This window comes from Cetorhinus maximus, chromosome 19, assembly GCF_964194155.1.
Source record: "Cetorhinus maximus chromosome 19, sCetMax3.hap1.1, whole genome shotgun sequence".
NCBI lineage: Eukaryota > Metazoa > Chordata > Chondrichthyes > Lamniformes > Cetorhinidae > Cetorhinus > Cetorhinus maximus.
Window position 1 is genome coordinate 86,725,149 of NC_135897.1, and position 20,626 is coordinate 86,745,774.

Consider the following 20,626-nt stretch of genomic DNA (forward strand, 5'->3'; position numbering starts at 1 on the left):
CAATTGGGCTCAAGGTGGGTGAGCCGACTGCTACATTTCAAGCCGCTGGCATAAAGGTATGGTGATGGGAAGGCATTGGGCACGCCATACAATGCTTTCCGCTTTGCCAGCTTTCCCAGCCCTGAACAAGTCCCAAACGACCCCATAAAAATCAGGCCGAGGCGCTGACAAAGCATGAACCTATCGGATTGGAACTTCAAAACTCAACTGGTTTAGGTAGGGAAGGCTGCCCGCCTCTCATGTGGCACCCATCCATTCACCAACGTGGTTGACTTTTCAGCTGGCCGTGGTTGTATGAAACCATTCAAAAAAAATCCCACCTTCGCCTGGTGCTGCTTGGGACAGTTACAGGAGCAGGCGTAGCTCATTTCCAGAACACGTAGGCAGAACAGACAAGGAAGGCCGAACCCAGTGAGTGCTAAAGCTTCCTGTCAATTGCTGAAAGGTGAATGTGGAAGGGAAACGAGGCTGTACGAGTGAGCCAAGTGAAGCTCAGTCAAAGACGTTCCTGGGTTTCAAAAAGAAGAACGAAAGTGCGTTGATTTCCCGAAATGTTCCCGCTAATTCGAACAGTTACCTCTTGTCAATCGGCATCCTTGAGTTCTATGGTCAGGGGCATGGGGCAGAGTTTTCTGCTTGGCGTGCGAGTGCATGCTCAACATGGCCGAGCGTGAAATAGCATGCGGTGATGTCGGGCGAGCGTCCCGATGTCACCGCACTCTCCTGTGATGTTTCGGTTGGCAGGCGCACGGGTGAGTTGGGCAGTGCGCCCACCGACAATCAAGAGGCCTTTTATTAAGGCCATTAATGAATTAACTAGCCTGTATTTTTTTTGCTGCCTGTCCAACGTTATGGTTGGCGGGCGGGCAAATCAGCCAGGCAGCCTTTGGATTTTTGAGGAAACCGTATCCAAGGGCAGGAATGAGGTTTCCGATAATAATTTTTAAAACGTTTGGGCAGAATTTTTATTATCTGGATGTTCGGGCGAGTGAGTCCCATGTGGGGGACATATTTTTCAGAACTTCATAATCTTTATTTTTGTTTTTAAAGTTCTTCAGTCCCCTGAGGCAGCTCTGTGCCCTCAGGGAGCTTTCATTGCACGCTCCCCCACGCCCACGCTGACGTCAGCGCTTGACCTCTTCCCGCCCCCCAACCCGGCAGCGCTGAGCTTTTCAGCGCGCCTTTCAAGCTGGCTGGCCATTGGCTTGCCAGTTAGCGTGAAATCGCGGTCGGGGGCCGATCGCGGGCAGCGACCCCTTACCCGGCTGCTCCCGGGCACCGTGCCCGCTTGGCGACCCTGGAAAATCCTGCCCATAGTTTTTCAGCTACTAACCACACTGAATAAATTTACCACGTGTAACAATTTATTAATCCTCCCAATATTCAGTGGAAGGCTTGCTTTATTATATTGCATCATAGAGCACCAGCCACATCACAGCAACAATACAGTAGCCGTTAATTCAATCGCTAGCTCTCCATTAAAGAAAATCCCAACTTTAATGATCTAAATAAATTATGCTTAGCCATTTGAGACTTTGAAAGCTGAATTGGATTCAGGAGTCTCTCAGATTTGGACCCAACAGAGCATGTTTGTCAACCGGTTTTGGCCCAGTGCGACCATCGCCTGCTTTGAATCTGAAGGTTGTGGGTTGAAGCCTCCCTGAAAGATTTGGCCTCATAATCTGGACTGACAGCATACTGCAGAGAGGGCGCTCCATTGTTGGAGGTCATCTTTTAGATAAACCATGGCTTTGTCTATCTGTTCAGGTAAGGCATTAAACAAAAATCATGGCAATATTCAAAGGAGGGAAGTGGTTTAGTCACAGCTGGAGTACTGTGTCCAGTTCTGGGCACTGTACTTTAGGAAAGATGGGAACGCATCAGTAAAGATTTACGAGAATGTTTCCATGGATGCTTCAGTTAAGTTTATAGATTGGAGAAGCTGCGATTGTTCTCCTTAGAGCTGAGAATGTTGAGAGGTGATTTGATAGAGGTGTTCAAAATCATGAGAGGTGTAGATAGGGAGAATCTGTTCCCAATGGAAGAGAATAAATTTGCAGGGCTACAGGGAAAGGATAAGTGTGTGGGTCTAGCTGGGTTTATCTTGCAGAAAACTGGCACAGATTTGACAGGCTGCATGGCCTCCTTATGAGCTGTAACCATTCTATGATCCAGTGAAGAACAAGGGGAGTTCTCTCAGTCTCCTGGTCAACATTTACCTCTCAACCAACATCATCAACTGATGATTTATCTCATAGTTGTCTGTGGCACCTTGCTGTGTGTGGTAATTATGGTTTTATTTAATGTGTAATGTACCTTTAAGAATAATACAACTCGACCACCTTACAACAAACTGGCAACGAGGATAAAACAGGGTTGAGCAGAAGAAATCAAGTTAGAAAGAAATCGGCACTGTACCTCACCCAGTGATTGTAAGTAGCAAGCTCTGTTAGAATTGAAGAAGTTATCCTCACTCAAAATGCCACAATTTGGGAGAGTTGATCCTTTTGAACCAGCCGTAGATGATTGGTCTCAATGCATAGAACACCTCACATTCTTTTTTCAAGCGATTGAGATTATGGGGAAAGAGAAGAGGTGAGCGATCTTCTTGAGTACTTGTGGGAGCAAAACCTACAGTCTGATTCAAAGTTTGATGGCACCAGATTACCCCAGATTCAAAGAATTTTGATGAATTGGTGGACCTGGTGAAGGGTCACTTTCAACACAAGCCCTCAGTCACGAGGAGGTTCAGGTTTAATTCGTGAAATAGGGCACTGTGTGAGACAATTGCACGCCACGTGGCAAATTTGAAGCAGCTAACGGAACATTGTGAGTTCGGTACAACTCTGAACAATATGCTCAGAGGTCGTTTAGTGTGTGGTGTGAAAGAGGACACTATTCAGAAAAGATTATTGTCCAAAGAACAGCAGAAGAAACTCGAAGAGGCCCTGCTTGAGGACAGAGTTCGAGATGAGGTGAGCAACCTTTGAAGAGACAAAGAAAGCCCGTTGAAAGACCTTCACACACGACAAGATTCCCTCAAGTCAAAGTTTGTACCTCTGGAAAAGTAAGAAGAGAAACTGAAAGAATTCAGCACTTCTCTGAATAAACTGCAGAATCAAATTGGCAGAGAAGACACAACAATGCTCAATTTTTCAGGAGGAAGCAAATAAATACAAAAAAGAGACGGAAGAGCTGAAGAATCAGCTATATAAAGCCAAAGAAGCTTTGGAAGCAAAAATCGCAGAATTTTCCAAGAAGCAGACAGAAAATGAAATGTTGGGAGACTCAGCCACTGAGCTCAGACAAGTCGAGCTTGCATCTGAGAGAAGTCTGGCCAATAGTGAAATCAAAAAGAAGGCCGAGGTTAAAATGTGTGCTAGAGATAAGAAGACGCGTAGAAGACAGAGAAATACTAATAGGTCCTTAATTCTGGCAGCATACCAATACACTTTCATACAAAGGCTTGGCAATCAAATCACAAATGCTGATGCCCTTAGTCATTTGCCTTTACAAGAAAATGATGAGCACCTCCCAGTTCCACAGGAACTTCTTTAATTGTTAAATTTCTTAGATTCCTCACCGGTTTGTGCTTGACAGATCAGAGACTGGCAAAGTCGTGACCCAGTCCTCTCTCAGGTACAAGTAAAAGTGCTGCATGGTTGGTCGCAAGAGCCCGTATCTGATTAAATGAAACTGTATTTCAACAAAAGACATGAAATAACCAGCCAGGATGGCATCTTATTGTGGAGAGCATGAGTGATAGTTCCTCCAAAGGGAAGGGAGCCACTTTTAATTGACGTTGACAAAGAATCTGGAGTTGTGGAGCTGCAACGTTCCACACGTATGAAGAAACCACCTGAAAGGCTGAACTTGTAAATTCCTTTCCAAGTGTAAATATTATGTTGTCTTGAAAAATATGTACTTGCAAAGATATGGGGGAGGAATATAGTAAGAATATAAGGGGGAGGGATGTAGTGATTATGGTTTTATTTAGTGTGCAATGTACCTTGGAGAATAATACAACTCAGCCACCGAGGAGTGTCCATCTAAAAATTTCTCGAATAAAGACCAGAGCATGCAGCTATCTATGGTGGCCTGGGATAGATGGTGAAAGAGAGGGTTGAAATTTCCCCCCATTGGGGGGGAAGTTGAATGGCGGGTACGCACAAGCACGCTTCTGATCGGCGCCCCTAATTGGGGGCGTGGTGCCATTTTACATGGGCGGGCCAATTAAGGCCCACCCAGCGTGACGTCTGCACAGAAGCGCTATGCGTACGAAAGAGCGCACTCATCTCCCTGAGGCTAAGTGCTGCCTCAGGGAGATCGGCTGTAAATGTCGAAAAGATAAAAATAGAAAAATAAAAAGTCCCTAACATGTCCCCTCATGTGACAATATCACATGAGTTGGGACATGTCCATAATTTTCACAAAAACTTTATTAAAAATGTTTAAAAGCCTACATGAAACCTCATCCCAACCGTGGATGATGTTTTATGCTTTTTCCAATTCGTGCCAGGGCTCCTGGCCTGCCCGCCAACCTTAAGGTTGGACGGGCAGGTTCTTTAGTTACTTAATAGCCTCTGTCAATGGCCTCAATTGTCCATTGACAGGTTGGCGGGCGCACAGCTGATTTCGCTGCACCCCCGCCTTCCTGAAAATTTAAATGGAGCGCGGTGATGTCGGGAGTTCCCCCCGATGTCACTGAGCGTCATTTTACGTGTCAGCGAGTGGGCCCCGCCCCCACTCGCCGATGCGTAAAATCCTGCCCACAGAGTTTAGTAAAGCACTATGTGCAATGTCAGCAACTGCAAAAGTTGCCAGCGACAGCTCTATTGCACCCATGGGATTTGCCAGGTAGACCCTGGGTGCAGCTACACATTGACTATGTTGGACCTTTCCTGAGAACAATGTTTCTGCCCATTGTCGATGCCCATTCAAAATGGTTGGACATATATGAGGTGAAGTCACCAACGTTGGGTACTACAATTGAGAAACTACATCAGAGCTACATGGACTACCAGACATAGCCGTTTTCAATAATGGCACGGTATTTACGAGTGCTGAATTTCAACGGTTTATCAGCCTCAACGGTATCACTCATGTGAAAGCTGCACCGTACCCACCCTCCCTCAAACAGAGTGGCTGAAAGAGCGGTTCAAATGTTCAAGACAGGCAAGATAAAGCTAACTGGCAATTCCTTAGTAACCAAGCTAGCACACTTTCTTTCTTCATTACACGACTACCCCTCACACAACAACAGTTGTCACACCTGCGGAGTTATTATTGAAACACCGTCTCAGGACGAGATTGAGCTTAATAATGCCAAATTTAGGGGGAAGGTAGAAAGGAGTCAGGGAAGCCATAAAACTAAGCATGACTGGCATAGCCTGAGAGGAAATTTACCGTAGGAGAGACAGTATACCTGAAAAATTTCGGGGAAGGACTAAAGTGGTTACCAGGTGAAATAAGTGTAGTGACTGGACCTCTATCTTACCACGTGCAAGTGGAAGGCCAGGTTATTCATAAACATGTGGACCATTTAAGGAAGAGAGAGACAAATCACCAAGATTTGTTTCCACCAGTGACCATGACCGGGTCTGTGTTTCCTGTTGAGGATACTCAACCCAGGACTGACCTGTCACGTGTTCCTGTAAGAGTTGAGGATACAGAACTGCAAGTGCCCACCGAAACACCTGATGTTCAGGCAATTCTGGAAAAGGAGGTTCCTGATAAAGAATCTGAAGTTATGGAGTTGCAACGTTCCACACATACCAGGAAACCACCTAAAAGACTGAACTTGTTAAAATCCTTACCCAGTGTAAATATTATGTTGTCTTGAAAAATATATACTTGCAAGTATATGTACGTCCGAGTTAAAGGAAGAGGAATGTTGTAATTATGGTTTTATTTAGTGTGTAATGTACCTTTAAAAATAATACATCTCAGCCACCCTGCAACATTGCGTCATGCATTCCATTCTTGCTTACGTTCAACAGTGATACAGTGATTGCTTTTCAGAATTCATTGGCTTGGAGGCACCCTGAGATTCTGACAGGCCTCAAAATGCAAAGGATCCCTAAGGATTCTCCCATACTGGCCCAGGGTCCCCTGGGGACTTTCCAACAGTCTTTCCCTGAGTAATGTCAAGAGACGGGCAGAACCTTCACAAAAGTTGCTGGGCCATTTTCTTTCTCACTGCTAAGGATCAGAAAGTGAAGGGTGTGGTTTACAGCTCAGTGTCCAAAATCCTTGGCAGAGGAAGTTGGCTTTGGGCCAAAAATAGATAAAAACTCTCGTCAGCGAAGCAACCTCTCGCTTGTCACTTCCGGTGTGAGGCTGAATCAAATTTGGGCTCAGACTTTATTTCACTGGATTATTGGTCTCGCTTGTTCTGAGTGTGGGCGGGGAGGGATGGTGGGGTGGTGGGGGTAGTGTGGTGGGGATGGGGGGCATCCACCAGGTCCTGCAGGAGATAACCCACGGGGAAGGCCTCAAACTCGGGCTGGCAGTACTGCCATACTGTCCTTCCATGGCATCTTTGCCAATCTAAAATAATCTAATCTAAACTAAGCTCCCGCCTATCCCTGCCCTTCTATTTTGCTCCACCTGCCCCACCACCTGCCAAAAAGTACAAAACCCACCACATTTCTATCTCTCCTTATCTCTGGAGAAGAGTCATACAGACTTGAAACATTCACTCTGTTTCTCTCTCCACAGATGCTGAGTTTTTCCAGCATTTTCAGTTTTTAATTCAGATTTCCAGCGTCTGCACTACTTTGCTTTATTCTCGTACTTACTTAGGCCCCTCGTGATTTTGAACGCTTCTATCAAATCACCTCTCGACCTTCTAAGGAGAGCAATCTCAGCTCCTCCAATCTATAAGCGTAACTGAAGTGTCCCTGGAATCGTTCTCACGGATCTTTACCGCACCCCCTATGCTGCGTTCCCATCTTCCTGAAAGTGCGGTGCCCATATTCTCACTTGGTACGCCTCGGAGGAGCACTCCTGATTTTCCTGGTCCCACAAACAATAAAAAGCCTTTAGGTTTCCTGGGCCATTTTATTTAGCAGCCCCGGCAACCAGGCATCGTGGGTTAAGCCGCTCACTGCTCACTAACTGGGTAGAGATAGTGCGCTGCATATTCCAACCACTTGCACGTGAAGCTTACAGTCAGGGGCTCATTATTGGCGTAGGGCCCTGTTCTGCATACTTAAGCAGCCTTCGCTTGTTTCGGGCGAGAAGCAATGTCGTTGTCACACTGCTATAACCTGGGGACGACGTGATCGTACTCCTATCCACATGTGCCCTGCCCAGAAATCTCGAGAATAATGCCGTTGATCCGTCCGTCACTGTTTTAACTGGAGGGCGACTGCGACCCTGATGATGCCACTGCCAAGCGATGTTTCTGCTGACCTGTTAGTCCATGTGGTTCTAGCTGCTGACATGAGCCAGAATCTCAGTGGCCTGGTTGAGTTGTGCACACTGGGTTTACAGGGAATTTTACACCACCTCATGGCCATTCCTGGTAATTGCATTATTTCCCATTTGTCAAAGTTTCTCATCAATGGCTGCTTCAGTGTTTCTACAATCGCTTCTAAAACACTGGTGCAGTAGCAGCTAAGTAAAGGCTGATCACAAAAAAACTCCATAAACGCCACCACACCCCCTCCCTTCAGTACAAAGAGTCATATCAACTTTTCTCCAGTTTGGAAACTATTCGTAATTTGTTTTTCATCCAACTGTTTCTGTGTCTTTTTTTTTATTCATTCACAGTATGTGGGCTTTGGTCTCTGGGCCAGCATTTATTGCCCATCCCTAATTGCCCTTGAGAAGGTGGTGGTGAGCTGCCTTCTTGAACCGCTGCAGTCCCTGTGGTGTAGGTACACCCACAGTGCTGTTAGGGAGGGAGTTCTAGGATCTTGCCAGTGACAGTGATATACTCCCAAGTCAGGATGGTGAGTGACTTGGAGGGGAACTTCCAGGCAGTGGCGTTCCCATGCATCTGCTGCAGTTGTCCTTCTTGGTGGTAGTGGTCGTGGGTTTGGAAGGTGCTGTTGAAGGAGCCTTGGTGAATTCCTGCAGTGCATCTTGTAGATGGTACACACTGCTGCTACTGTGCGTTGGTGGTGGAGGGAGTGAATGTTTGTGGATGTGGTGGCAATCAAGCGGGCTGCTTCATCCTGGATAGTGCCAAGCTTCTTGAGTGTTGTGGGAGCTGCACTCATCCAGGCAAATGGGGAGTATTCCATCACACTCCTGACTTGTGCCTTGTAGATGGTGGACAGGCTTTGGGATGTCAGGAGGTGAGTTACTTGTCACAGGATTCCTAGCCTCTGACCTGCTCTTATATTTATATGGCTAGTCCAGTTCAGTTTCTGGTCAATGGTAACCCCCAGGATGCTGATAGTGGGGGATTCAGTGATGGTAATGCCATTGAACATCAAGGGGCGATGATTGGATTCTCTCTTGTTGGAGATGGTCATTGCCTGGCACTTGTGTGGTGAGAATGTTATTTGCCACTTGTCAGCCCAAACCTGGATATCGTCCAAGTCTTGCTGCATTTGGACATGGGCTGCTTCAGTATCTGAGGAGCCATGAATGGTGCTGAACATTGTGCAATCATCAGCGAACATCCCCACTTTTGACCTTATGATGGAAGGAGGGTCATTGATGAAGCAGCTGAAGATGGTTGGACCGAGGACGCTCTGTGTGTCTTCATATTATTATTGGGAATATCAGCAGCCTTAGAAAATATATTTTCCATAATTTTGTCTTAATCTGTATTTCACTCTCTCGATTTAACCCCAATTTCCTTCCCTTTATCAATGAAGGCTGAGCCCTTAAAATCTGGAGTTCCATTTTTAAGGCACTCAGCTTCTCTCCTTTAAGATGCTCCTTAAAACCTATCCCTTTGACCAAGCTTTTGGTCATATGTCCTGATGTCTCATTTTTGTTTTATTCATTTGCGGGATGTGGGCCTCACTGACTGGGCCAGCATTTATTGCCCATCCGTGATTGTCCTGAGAAGGTGGTGATGAGCTGCCTTTTGGAGCTGCTGCAGTCCACGTGGTGTAGGTACATCCACACTGCTGTCAGGGTGGGAGACCCAGGACTTTGACCCAGTGACAATGAAGAAACGGCGAATGGATGGGTGTGTGGCTTGGAGGGGAACTTCCAGATGGTGTTGCACCCCCATGCATCTGCTGCCCTTGCCCTTCTAGGTCAGGCTTGTCCAACGTATGGCCCATGGGCTGGATGTGGCCCACGAAACCCCTCCATGTGATCCCTGGAGCCAGTTCCAAATCCTGGTCAAACAGGTAAGTTTGAATGGGAGACTCTGCATGGAGCTGCTCCTCCAATCACAGGTCATTTCTCTCCTGCGTTTGCTGCTGATAGGCCCACTAATAAGCCTATCAGCAGCAAGTATGGGAGAGAAACAATTTGTGATTGGGGGAGAAGCAAACACCAGCAGCACTGCATTCAGGGCCAAGGATCCCAGGAGCAGGGAACCCAGGAGCAGGGAGCTGAGGAGCTGAGATGCCAGGAAGTGGGGCCCAGGTGTCCAGAATGGAGCACAAGGCAGCAGGAGCAGGGTGCACTGACGTCTGAGAGGGTGAGTGACTGGAGATTGTGTGAGAGGGAGTGTGAGGGAGTGAAAGAAAGAGAGTGGGGGGGGTGGGGGGAGAGAGAGTGTGTGTGAGTGGGGGGAGAGTGTGTGAGGGGTGAGAGAGTATGAGGGGAGAGGGAGAGGGTGTGATGGGAGAGGGAGGGAGAGAGGGAGTGTTGGAGGGGAAAGAGAGGGAAGAGAGCATGTTTGGGGGGGGAGAGGAGATAGAGCGCTTCAGGGGGAGAGAAAGGGGGAGAGAGTGCATTTGAGGCAGAGAGAGGGGAGGGAGAGTTTTTGAGGGGGTAGGGTGTGAGGGGAGAGAAGGAGAGGGTGTGAGGGAAAGAGAAGGTGTGAGGGGGAGGGATTGGAGAGAGAGAGTGTGAGGGGGATGAGAGGTGAGAAAGGGGTTGTGAGAGGGGAGAGAGAGGAGAGTGTGTGAGGACGGAGAGAGTGTGAGGGGGAGAGAAAGAGAGAGTGTGAGGGGGAGAGAGTGTGAGGGGGAGAGAAAGAGAGAGTGTGAGGGGGAGAGAGTGTTATTGGGGAGAGGGAGAGGGTGTGACAGGGAAGAGAGGGGTTGTGAAGGGTGTGACGGAGAGGGTATGAGGGGGAGGGGGGGCGAGGTGTGAGGGGAGGGGAGAATATTTATTGGGGGCAGAGTGTGTCCATAAGTCTGGTTCACTCTCAGTATCAGGGTTCTCACTCACCCTCACCTACACGCACCCTCATGCACTCTCACAGTGGGCGAGGGTGAATGAGTGAGCACTGTGAGACTGGGAATGAGCTGGACACACACACTCTCACCCTATTACACACTGACACTCATCTTTATTTATTACTATTTTTTGTGTGCTCAGCAAGTTGTATCATTTCAGATCTCTTATTTTAAAAGCACGTGCAATGTTGCGCCGAAATGTATCTTTCCCAAATTTGGTCATCGGCCACTTGAGTGAGAAAAATTTTGAAATGTGGACCCTTGAGTCCAAAAGGTTGGACGACCCTGTTCTCGATGGTAATGGTCATGGGTTTAGAAGGTGCCGTCTAAGGCAGCCTATGTGGCCCAGTGTCACATTTTATTTGAAAATGGTCCAGGGAAGCATCTTGGGATATTTAACTATGTTAAAGGCACTATATGAATTCAAGTCGTTGGTGTTGTTGAAGCTCGTTCAATGGAAATTTTCAAGATTTCAGTCAACAGGTCTTTGTTGGTAAGGGTATCAGGGAGATGACGCAAAGGTAGATAAATGAAACTGAGGTGCAGATCAGCCATGATCTAATCGAATGATGGAGCAGGCTCAAGGGGCTGATTGGCCTCCTCCTGCTCCCATGTTTCAACTGCATCAGGATGCAATGCTTGATCTAAGCGGTCATTGGAAGGAAGCCATGCCGAGTATATAAAGAAAAGGGAATTTCTATAACACCTTTCACAGCCTCAGGAGGCTGAAAAGTGCTTTACACCCAATGAAGTACATTTGAAATGTAGTCGTTGTTGTACTGTATGAGACGGGGTCGCTAGTTTGTGTACAAGTACTCGCAGGCCTAAATTTCACACTTGGCGTGGACGCTGAGTCGAGCGGGCCTGGAAGTGGACGCGAAATGTGCTTCCGCTGGCGATCGCCCCCCCCCCCGAACCCAATTTCACGCTGACTGACCACCTAACGGCCGACCAGCGCAAAACGAGCGCTGAGAAAGCCACAGCGCTGCCAAGGGGGTGGGGCAGGAAAAGGGTGGGCACCAACAAAAGTGAGGGTGCGGGTGGGCGTTTCTAGCGAGCTCCCTGAAGGCAGACAGCTTCTGGGGAGCTGCAGACCCGGACAGATTAAAAGGCGAGAAAAAAATGCGCCAAACTGTGTCGATTCAACACATTCAAGCACCTGACAGCAGAACTCAAGAAACATTAGTCCCCAGACATCTTTCTTTATTATATTTCACCGCGGACATTTCATCCCGCCCTTGGATGAGGCATCATTAAAAATGGTTATAAAAATAAAAACAAAAAACTGCGGATGCTGGAAATCCAAAACAAAAACAGAAATACCTGGAAAAACTCAGCAGGTCTGGCAGCATCGGCGGAGAAGAATAAAGTTGGCGTTTCGAGTCCTCATGACCCTTCAACAGAACTAAGTAAAAATAGGAGAGGGGTGAAATATAAGCTGGTTTAAGGTGGCGGGGGGTGGGGGGAGAGAAGTGGGGGGGTGGTGGGGTGGTTGTAGGGACAAGCAAGCAGTGATAGGAGCAGATAATCAAAAGATGCTACAGACAAAAGATCAAAGAGGTGTGGAAGGTGGTGATATTATCTAAAAGAATGTGCTAATTAAGAATGGATGGCGGGACACGCAAGGTACAGGTAGCTCTAGTGGGGGTCGGGTGAAATAAGACTAAAAGGGCATAAAAGGTATAGATTTAAAAATAATGGAAATAGGTGGGGAAAAAAATCTATATAAATTATTGGAAAAAACAAAAGGGAGGGGGAAGAAACGGAAAAGGGGTGGGGATGGAGGAGAGAGTTCATGATCTAAAGTTGTTGAACTCAATATTCAGTCCAGAAGGCTGCAAAGTGCCTAGTCGGAAGATGAGGTGCTGTTCCTCCAGTTTGCGTTGAGCTTCACTGGAACAATGCAGCAGGCCAAGGACAGACATGTGGGCAAGAGAGCAGGGTGGAGTGTTAAAATGGCAAGCGACAGGGAGGTCTGGGTCATTCTTGCGGACAGACCGAAGGTGTTCTGCAAAGCAGTCGCCCAGTCTGCGTTTGGTCTCTCCAATGTAGAGGAGACCGCATTGGGAGCAACGAATGCAGTAGACTAAGTTGGGGGAAATGCAAGTGAAATGCTTCTTCACTTGAAAGGAGTGTTTGGGCCCTTGGACGGTGAGGAGAGAGGAAGTGAAGGGGCAGATGTTGCATATTTTGCGTATGCATGGGGAGGTGCCGTAGGTGGAGGTTGAGGAGTAGGGGGTGATGGAGGAGTGGACCAGGGTGTCACGGAGGGAACGATCCCTACGGAATGCCGCCGGGGGGGTGAAGGGAAGATGTGTTTGGTGGTGGCATCATGCTGGAGTTGGGGGAAATGGCGGAGGATGATCCTTTGAATGCGGAGGCTGGTGGGGTGATAAGTGAGGACAAGGGGGACCCTATCATGTTTGTGGGAGGGAGAAGAAGGTGTGAGGGAGGATGCGCGGGAGATGGGCCGGACATGGTTGAGGGCCCTGTCAACGACCATGGGTGGAAAACCTCGGTTAAGGAAGAAGGAGGACATGTCAGAGGAGCTGTTTTTGAAGGTAGCATCATCAGAACAGATGCAACGGAGGCGAAGGAACTGAAAGAATGGGATGGAGTCCTTACAGGAAGCGGGGTGATCGGCACATCACCTGCGCATCCGCCCTCACGCCTTCTCCTCCCTCCCAGAAACATGATAGGGTGCCCCTTGTCCTCACTTATCACCCCACCGCATTCAAAGGATCATCCTCCGCCATTTCTGCCAACTCCAGCATGATGCCACCACCAAACACATCTTCCCTTCACCCCCCCTGGCAGCATTCCGTAGGGATCATTCCCTCCGTGACATCCTGGTCCACTCCTCCATCACCCCCTACTCCTCAACCCCCACCTACGGCATCTCCCCATGCATACGCAAAATATGCAACACCTGCCCCTTCACTTCCTCTCTCCTCACCGTCCAAGGGCCCAAACACTCCTTTCAAGTGAAGAAGCATTTCACTTGCATTTCCCCCAACTTAGTCTACTGCATTTGTTGCTCCCAATGCGGTCTCCTCTACATTGGAGAGACCAAACGCAGACTGGGCGACCGCTTTGCAGAACACCTTTGGTCTGTCCGCAAGAATGACCCAGACCTCCCTGTCGCTTGCCATTTTAACACTCCACCCTGCTCTCTTGCCCACATGTCCATCCTTGGCTTGCTGCATTGTTCCAGTGAAGCTCAACGCAAACTGGAGGAACAGCACCTCATCTTCCGACTAGGCACTTTACAGCACTTCCGGACTGAATACTGAGTTCAATAACTTTAGATCTTGAACTCCCTCCTCCATCCCCACCCGCTTTCCGTTTCTTCCCCCTCCCTTTTGTTTTTTCCAATAATTTATATAGATTTTTCTTTTCCCACCTATTTCCATTATTTTTAAATCTATACCTTTTGTGCCTTTTTAGTCTTATTTCACCCGACCCCCACTAGAGCTACCTGTACCTTGCGTGTCCTGCCATCCATTCTTAATTAGCACATTCTTTTAAATAATATCACCACCTTCCACACCTCTTTGATCTTTTGTCTGTGACATCTTTTGATTATCTGCTCCTATCACTGCTTGCTTGTCCCTACAACCACCCCACCCTCAACTTCTCTCCCCCCACCCCCCCCCACTCACCCACCTTAAACCAGCTTATATTTCACCCTTCTCCTATTTTAACTTAGTTCTGTTGAACGGTCATGACCACTCGAAACATCAACTTTGTTCTTCTCCGCTGATGTTGCCAGACCTGCTGTGTTTTTCCAGCTTTTTCTGTTTTTGTTCGTAACATTAAAAACGGGCTGCCTGCCTGCCCGTGCGACGAGCGTGAAATCGCACGGGCAACGTAAAATCGTGGACATTAGGGTTTTTAATGGCCTTAATTGGCCCTTTCATTGTCGGCGGGCGTGGCTCCGACTCCCACGCGTGCCCGCCGCCCTCAATATTGCTCGCGTGCGCGATGACATCGGGGTGCACGCCCGACGCCATTTCGCGCAATTTCACGTGCTTTCGATTCGGGCGCACGCCCGCCCGATCAACATAAAATTCCGGCCATAAACAGCAACGTGATTGTGGCCACTTCATCTGTTATTTTGGTGATGGCGATTGAGGGATAAATAGGGCACTGAGAGAACCCCTCCGCTCTTTATCGAAATAATGCCAAGGGATCCTTCACGTCCACCTGAGAGAGCAGATGGGACCTTGGTTCAATGTCTCAGCCAAAAGGTAACACCTCTGGGAATGCAGGACTGCCTCAGCGCTGCACTTGGAGTATCAGCCAAAACTTCTATACTCAATGTTCTGAGTCAGAGGCAAGGCTTGTTACCCACTGATTGACACTTCAAGCCATTGTGATTTTCAGAAATGCCTGACCTTTGAACTGCCAAAGTTAAGCCCAAGGGGAAAAAACTAAATTCTCATCGCAAATACAAGCTCTGTGACTTAGCACTGGATTTGGAAAGGCCCCTAACAAACTCGTGGGCGAAGAAACTTTTTAAAAAAAAAATTCATTCACAGGATGCGGTCATCGCTGGCTAGGCCAGCATTTATTGCCAATCCCTGATTACCCTCCAGGATGTGGTGATGAGCCAACTTCTTGAAGGTGGATGTCTGGGCCTGTTCAAAGAGCAATTACATGTTAAGCTCCTTCCTGTAGGGCTGGAGTTACGTACAGGCCACATTGGGTAAGGCCAACACTCATTTCCTTCTTTAAAGGATGAAACAAGCAATCCGGCAGTTTCATATGACTGATTTTTAATTCGAGATTTATTGAATTAATTGAATTTAAATTGCCCAGCAAGCTACGCGTTTGGCCAAACAGAAATCAGGTAGTCAAGCTTCGCTTAGCAATTAAAAAGGTTCCCTCCATTATTATGACTTGCTATTGAAATCACAGGAAACGGTGGCTCCAGAATGTCCGATTTCTCAGGATGCAACTTGTTCAATTTGATGGTGAGTCATGGAGAACACGGGATCTTTTCTCATTTTTCTTTCAAGGACCTTACTCCACGTTTTATCCCAAGATAGGTAATTGCCACGTTAATTTTTTTTTGTCCTTTCTGCCCCGCCCAAAAACAGTTACTTATCTTACTAAATCAAGTTCTGAACCAGTACTCTGTTGACTCAGCAAGGTCACCAGATCGATCAGCAGTCTACGCTAAGTTAGCCATTTTTTAAAAAATGTATTCTTTCATGGGATGTGGGTGTTGCTGGCAAGGCCAGCATTTATTGCCCATCGTTAATCGGCCTGCAGCTGAATGGCTATTTCAGAATCAACCATATTGCTGTGGGTCTGGAGTTACATATAGGCCAGACTGGGTAAGGATGGCAGATTTCCTTCCCTAAAGGACATGAGTGAACCAGATGACAATTGATGATACTTACGAATGTACGAATTAGGAGGAGCTGTTGGCCACTGGGCTCCTCGAGCCTGCTCCGCCATTCACTAAGATCATGGCTGATCTGATTGTAACCTCAGCCCCGGATTCCCGCCTACCCCCAATAACCTTTCATCCCCTTGTTAATCAAGAATCTCTCTAGCTCTGCCTTTAAAACATTTAAAGACTCTGCTTCCACTGCCTTTTGAGGAAGAGAGTTCCAAAGACTCACTACCCCTTGAGAGAAAAAATTTCTCCTCAGCTCTGTCTTAAATGAACGACCCCTTATTTTTAAACAGTGACTCCGAGTTCTAGATTCTCCCACAAGAGGAAACATCATCTCTACATCCACCCTGTCAAGGCTCCTCAGGATCTTAAAGGTTTTAATTAAGTCACCTCTTACTCTTCTAAATTTCAGTAGCTACAAGTCTAACTTGTCCAAACTTTCCTCATAAAACAAACCTGCCCATTCCTGTTATTAATCCAGTAAATCTTCTTTGAACTACTTCCAACGCATTTACATCTTTCCTTAAATAAGAAGACCAATACTATACACAGTACTCCAGATATGGCCTCACCAATGCCCTGTACAACTGAAGCATAATCTCCCTACTTTTGTATTCAATTCCCCTCACAATAAATGATAACATTCTATTAGTTTTCCTATGTACCTGCTGTGCCTGCACACTCACCTTTTGTGATTCATGCACTAGGACACCCAGATCCCTCTGAATCTCAGAGCTCTACAATCTCACCATTTAGTTAATATGCTTCTTTTTTATCCTTCCTGCCAAAATGGACAATTTCACATTTGCCCACATTATACTCCATTTGCCAGATCTTTGCCCGCTCACTTAGCCTATCTATGTCCCTTTGTAGCCTACCGCCATATTCCTTTTTTCTCCCCCCACTTGAATGGTTTCCTGCACCACAGTGAGTTTGCTCACCCACCCTGCAGCTCCTACCCCCGCTCTCACCCAAACAAGCTGAGAGAACCTTAAACCTATTGGACAATTGCAGAGGCTCAAGCCCTTGCACTCCTGCCGTCTGTGTCCCCTTACCTGTTTCACTCACAGTCACACCCTCCTGTCCCTGACCGCTGCCCAAACTGGGAGACCCTATCCTAAGCGGTGTGACTGCCCCCTCGTATAAAACATCCAGCTAACCTCTCTCCACTTTGAGGTGTTGCAGAGTCTGCAGCTCAGCTTCCAGCGCAATGACTCTGAGCTGAAGTTCCTCAATTCGCGAACGCTTACTGCAGACGTGTTTACCCTGGATCACAATGTTATCCAGGAGCTCCCACATGCTGCAGCCTTGACACACCACCTGTCCTGCCATCCTTAGTATGCTTTAAATAATCACTTAATTATATTAATCACTTATTTATGTTGCTTTCTTATATATTTTATTTATGTTGCTTTCTTATATATTTTATTAACCTTACCACTAATTTGTGTACTATTTTATACCTTAGGAATAGAATAGAACTTACCCACTTACCAGATACTCACCAAACAGTTAGCTCCTTTCCCTGTCGTCGAGCAAGAAGCAATTCCCATGGGGTGAGAAAAATGGAAAAGGGAAACAAACACAACCTTTCCCCGCTTCACCGAACTCCCCTCTGACCAAACTCCGAGTCTTCACTCAGTTACCACAGTTGAACTCCGTTTGCCTTGGCTGCACGAAAGAGCCCTGAATTTATTGTAAATTTATAGTAACCTGAACCAGGTCTACAGTAACCAGACTCAGGTAGTCGTCATGATCACCATCACCGAAACTAGCTTTCAATTTCAGATTTTCATGAATTGAATTTACATTACGTCAGCTGCCATGGCGGGATTTGAAAGCATGTCCCCAGAGCACTAGCCTGTCCTGCTGGATCACTAGTCCATTGACATGGCCACCGTCCTCCCATTTCTCAGCTGGAGGGGACAACAATTGGCCTCAGCACCTTCGGGTCCAGAAGGAGGGGATTAAAACCCTGTCGGGCAGCTTCTCCGTCCTGATTGGATGGAACTACCTCTGCTGAACCGTGTAATGGACCAGTCCCTTTGCCAGACAGGATTGGAGCGTTATGATGGCTACCATGGTTGAATGGCCTTCCAGAAATCACGCTCCAGATTTTTGAGCAAGTCACTGGAGAGCTGTTGAGATCCGTGCAATGCTGCATACTGTGAGAAACACTTACAGTAAAAGAAAGGAAAATTGTACTGTGGAGTTAATGAATGTTAGGGATAGATTTATTAAAGTTTAACGAAAGCTTAGGGGCAGGGTGGGCGAGGGAGAGGAAGTGGGGAGCATGCAAGGGAATTTGGCATATGGGACAAGGCAGTGGAGAGGTATGGGGGAGGGTGGGATGTGGCTGGGTAGGTGTGCAAAGGGTGCAAGGACGGTGACAGGGGGAGTGGGAGGATGGTGGGGAGAGGGTGGAGGTGGGGGTAAGTTTGGGGCTAAGAACAGGAAGGTGGTGCGAGAGTGCAAAGAGAAAGCAGGGTGAATCGAAACAGCCAGAGGGCCCAATGTCAGGCTGGTCCTATTGATCTTAACAGCAAAACACGCTAACATTATCTTTTTTCATTTCCCACTTAGTAAATTGGACAGCAGGAGGCTACAGCCAGGGACTCTGTGGGACAATCCTTGGAAATCAAGAGGGGGAAGGGGATAGAGAGAGAGGACTTTGAGGTTGGCGGAGAAAGAAGACATCGAGGCTGGCGGAGCAAGAGGAAACATGGAGGCAGGAGGAGAGGGGGTGATAAGGAGGCAGGGGGAGAGCGAGGGGGTCATGGAGGCAGGAGGAGAGAGAGCAAGGACATGGAGGCAGGAGGCGAGGGAGGGGGGATATGGAGGCAGGAGGAGAGAGAGGGAAAAGGAGGCAAGAGGAGAGAAAGGGGACATGGAGGCAGGAGGAGAGGGAGGTGGACATGGAGGTAGGAGGAGAGAGAGGGGGGATATGGAGGCAGGAGGAGAGAGACAGCGAGAGGGGGGAGATGGAGGCAGGAGGAGTGGGGGGAATAAGGAGGCAGGGGGAGAGAGAGGGGGACATGGATACAGGAGGGGAGGGAGGCGGACATGGGGGTAGGAGGAGAGAGACAGCGAGGGGGGACATGGAGGCAGCAGGATTGAGAGGGGACATGGAGGCAGGAGGAGAGGGAGGAGGACATGAGGGCAGGAGGACTGAGAGGGGACATGGTGGCTGGAGGAGAGAGAAGGAATATGGTGGCTGAAAGGGAGAGAGGGAGGACATGGAGGTAGGAGGAGAGACTGGCCATGGAGGCTGGAGGAAAGAGGGGACATTGAAGCTGAGGAGAGGGGGGGCTTCGAGGCTGGTGGAGAGAGATGATATTGAGACAGAACGAGAGAGAGAGGGGACATGGAGGCCAAAGGGAGACAAGGAACTTTGAGGTTGAGTTGGGAGGCCAGCGACTGGGGCTGGTGGGGGTGGAGCTGAAGGTTTCGCTGAGGGGACGGGTGGGGGGTGGTGAGCATTTCTGCTTCTCCTGACCCACAAGGAGTGTTGAAAGTGACATTTACCTTGTAGAACTGGCAGCTTCTGTCTCTCTTTCACTGCCGGGTTTCCCAACCTCTGGGAAGGCCCTGGTGCAGCTGTCAGTTGTACATCAGGCTCTCAATCTCACTGCAATTTAAATATGTTAGTTCAACGTTCCACATTCGAGTGACAGGAAATTCAAGACGTGATGAAACCCACCGACCTGAGAACAAGGCAATGGGCACGTGCATAGTGAGTTGGGTCAGTGCGTATACAACACTTTAAAACCCCCAACCCTTTCTCGTTCACTGGGGCAGGGCATTTGGTGCCAGTTTAGTAGTGGTATGGCTGATGTCCAGTCTGTGCAAGAGTTGGTCATTCGCCAATCTCATTTTCTGGGGCATTCTGGGCAGACGACTGAAATAAGCATAAGGACCCTTAAATATGCAAATTAGGGGACTAATGCCGATGAATGGGGCCCTTGTTCACAATTCACTGGGGATAAATGGACTTCTCACATTCTGTGAGGGATGGGGTTGAAGGGTCATTGGAAAAGCTCATGGGACAAAAGTCCCAGAGATCCAATACTCGGGCGACAATGTGAAATGGGAGCTTTCGATTCAGCCCATACGTGATACAACCTTTGAAGTTAACAGAAATGAGACTTGAGGGAATCGGCAATGTGCAGCCGACTCGATATCACCCGTTTTATCCTGAGCAAAGTCCGAGGTGATCCCTTGTGTGCAGGCGCCAGGCCGGGCTGGCTCAGGCCTTGATGCCGCCTGAATTTATGCGGTCAGCGGAAGGACCGATACCCCAGAGGCAGATGCCCTATTATACCAGGGGCTCACATCGGGCACCTGCCTTCCTTTTCTGCCAAGAGGAGGTTTCGGGCCTTGAGAAAGCCCTGAGACTAAAGAAAAACACTGTATCTCCTGCCAACGCAAGATAGCCAAGCCTGTGCGTGGGCACTGTCCCGGGCATGAGTGGAATGCCAATGACATCATTCCATTGCGCCCAGCCTACTAGTCCAACTCTGGGCATGCCCCTGAAAAGCTTTTATATTTGTCTGGACACACACTGGCTGTCATGAATATGCTTGGACGTTTAGGTTTAGCCTGAAGAACAATACAGATGTTTATTAATTAATTAGGTAATTAATTAGGTCTCCTCCCAAGTTCCAGTGTGGTTAAGGAAATTACAACCAGTGTTGTTAGGTGTGTGCATGTCTCCATCTGATCGTCACCTTGAATTCAGATTCTACAGGTTGGCATTAACAGACATAAAAAAACAGTCCTCCCAGATTGACACTCAGTGCAGCAGCTGGTGGGTAAAATGATGTTTTACCCGTCGGCCACAGGGGTGGCTTTTCACACCGTATCATTCCAAACCCGACACATTAATTATGTATTCCCA